Consider the following 3,537-nt stretch of genomic DNA (forward strand, 5'->3'; position numbering starts at 1 on the left):
GAGTTTGGTCTAATAGATACTGACTCATTCAATAAACCATTCTACATAGGAAGCCCAAAGCCCACAAAACCAGTGAACATATGGAGGATTTGAAGAATTGAGGACTTGTTCTCTGGCCCCAGGTTAACAAACAGACCATGTGTGCCCAGGCTGAAGAGCTGGACCTGACCACAAGGATCCTGGCAGTTCATTTCCAGCTGCACTTTCTGGGATTTTTATGATACTTAAATGAGACTTACTTGCTTCAGCTCTAACAAAAAAAGAAAACTGCTTCATTTGTATCTACCCACTAATGCTGGCCAGCCTTCAGTCTCAGGTGCAGAATTCTGGATGCAAACAGCTAAGAATTAAAGGAAGTCACAGTTGACATTGTCCATGGCAAATCCTCCCAATCCCATTAATGGGAATACTCATTAAACAGGATTCCCTTGAGAGCCCAGCTTGGACTAACCCTGCTCTTATTTAATTGACTTGATAAATTCCCACATTAATTAGTTAGGGGGTAGGGGCTCCATTGTGAGGTGAGAGGACTCTAGGCTGAGAGTCTGGGCTCTGAATCTTGCTATGTATGGCTTTGGGAAAGCTCTCAGCCTGATGGAGACTCAGTTTTCTTATCTGTAAAATGGAAAGGAATGGCACTTCCATGTACAGTTTCTGTGTGTGTCAGTGAGTTAAGAGAGCACTGATGTGTTGGGGCTTATTGCTGTTAACATCAGGCTTGGCAAGGATCTGACTCAAAAGGATAAAATGTAGTATTTGACCCTGAGCACTTGCAGAAGGGGGGTTGGGGCAGGGATGGGAGTTTGGGGGGTGGTGCAAGGGAAGGATTACCTGTTATAAATGGCGGATGACCATGGAGTGAGGGGGAGAGGGACACACAAGGACCAACAATTGTCATTGAGACCAGAGTCCCTCTCAGACGATTGTGAAGGAGGGTGGAACCCCATGTCCATCATCATGTTTGGGAGTGGGAGCCATCTGCTCTGGCAAACCTGGATGGGACCATCCATCATTGTAACATGCTCCCTTCACACATTAGTTGCAGACATTCTAAATACTTCTCCAGTCTTTAAATGACTTTGTTTCAGAAGCATTTCTGGTTTTAATATTTCCCCATGTAAACGTGCACCAGATGTGAAGTCAGCTTTCATCATTTAGGACTTGATGAATTATTTTGCCCTCTGGACCAATGGAGATGGGACATGAAAACAATTTTCTAACCCACCACCATGTTGTATAACAGAGAGTGGCCTATTCTTGTTACATGTCAAACTATTGGTGACTGAGATGCTGGCTTCCACTAGAAGTTCCTCAATCAATAATCTAATTCTGGTATGGTCAGATTTCAGAGCAGTAAAATCTTTGGGGTCTAGGTCCTCTTTGAATTGAATGATCCTTTAGTGACATTATGAGTAACTCAGGAGATAGATAGAGGAGGTGGGAGAGCATGTGGAAGACTCAAGATCTTAGGATCAAACCCTGGGTTGCTAGTTGAGGAGGGCACTGTGGAGGGGTGCTGAGTACTGACATTAAAAGATGTCCTGGAAAAACCCAGCCACCTTCTACTCCAGGCTGTGTGTTATGAGTGAATCCAAAACTATAGTCAGAGCGCGCCCTGGGAAGAAGGGAGGACGGTGCTAAGAGCTAGCATCTCTCAGCCTGGCTGCCACCAGGGAACCAGTTCCACAGACCACAGAACAAAATACAACTCTCACCCCACCTGGCCCTCACTCTATATTCTTCTGGTTGTTCTTGTTTATCTTCCCTGTCCCTATCTTCCTTCATATTAGTTAAGGTAAGCTAATGTCAAGTAACAGACAGACCCCATACTACAGCTCTAACACAGCGTCCAGAAGAGTGTTCTTGGCCAGATTTCCGGGTTCCAGGCTCTATTTGGTGGCTCCATCATCCTATAGAGCTATGTTGTCATAAGCTTCCAGCTAGCAGAGAAGAAGATGCAGTATGAGGACTGCTAATAACTTGGATTTTGAATGTCCCCCAAAATCTAATATGTTAAAGGCTTAGTCCCCAAGGTGGTGGTATTGAGAGGGGGTAGGAACTTTAAGAGGTGGGGCCTAGGACGTGGTCTTTGGGTAATGGGGTGGGGAGGTTGTGGAACTCAGCCCTCTCCTCTCTTTTGTGTCTTTGCCAAGAGGTGAGTGGTTTTGCTCTACACTTCTGCAGTGATATGCTGCCTTGCCACAGATTCAAAGCAATGTTGCCACCCTATGGACTGGGACCCCCAAAAGTGTGTGCAAAAATAAGATTTTTATCTTTATAAGTTTTTTATTTCAAGTGTCTGATGTAGTAATGGAAAGCTGACTAATAATACAAAGGCTCAACCTCTACAAAGTCCTAGTGCAGAAGTAAGGGGATCCTTCTCTGCTCTTAAGTTCAACATTTTTGAGAAGTTGGTCACTGGGTCACACCTAACTGCAAATGTGTCTGGAAGTCTTATCAGTCACTGCTATTGACAGAAGGGCTGGATCTCAATGGGCAACTAATAATTTTTCTGACACTTTCCATCTCAGTTTTTCCTCACATCGAAGTTATACAGTCACCCCCACAGGGGATTGGTTCTAGGACCCCCTGTGAATCCAAAATCCAAGGATGCTCAAGTCCCTTACATAAAATGGAGTATATTTGCATATAATCTATGCACATCCTGTATACTAGAAATCATCTTTATATTATTTATAATACCTAATGTAATATAAATGCTATGTAAATAGTTGGTATACAGTATTGTTTAGGGAATAATGCTTAAAAACTCTATATGTTCAGAATGAATATAATTTTTTTTCAAATATTTTTGATCTATGGGTGACTGAATATTTGGCTGTAGAACCAATGAATACTGGGGGCCAACAGTACATGCAAATGGCTTTGCCTCTTTTATCAGATTGTTTCTGGGACGTAGAAGGCATGTGTATTAGTTTTCCATTGTCAGATAACAAATGACCACAAGTTTAGGGACTTAAGACAATGCTACTTATTATTTTGTGGTCTGTAGGTTAGAAGTCTGGGCATGGTGCTGTTCTTTTATGTTCAGGGCCCCATGAGACTAAAATCAAGTTGCCTAGGCTGTGTTCCCATCAGGAGGTTGGGGGTCCTTTGCCAAGCTCACTTGGCTATGGTAGCAGTCTGTTGTTTGTGGTTGTAGGCTGAGGTCCCCATTTCTGGTTGGTTGTCAGTCAGGGACTACTCTCATTTCCTAAAGACTGCCTGCATTCCTTGCCATGTCACCCCCTCCACTGTCAAAGTCAGCAGTGGAGCATCTTTCTCAGTTCAAATATCTTTCATGCTTCCAATCTCTCTGACTTCCTTCTCTTTGATCTCTGGACCCAAATCAAAAGGGCTCATGTGATCAGCTCCGATCCACTGAGATGATCACCCTATCTTAATGTCAACTGATTAGAGACCATAATCACATCACAAAATCCCTGTTGTTTGAATAACTGGGAATGAGTATGTATAGACTAGGGTCAGAATGTTGGGGCATCTTAGAATTCTGCTCACCATAGCATCACTACTTCT

The sequence above is a fragment of the Sciurus carolinensis genome, chromosome 2, assembly GCF_902686445.1.
Source record: "Sciurus carolinensis chromosome 2, mSciCar1.2, whole genome shotgun sequence".
NCBI classification, from domain to species: domain Eukaryota; kingdom Metazoa; phylum Chordata; class Mammalia; order Rodentia; family Sciuridae; genus Sciurus; species Sciurus carolinensis.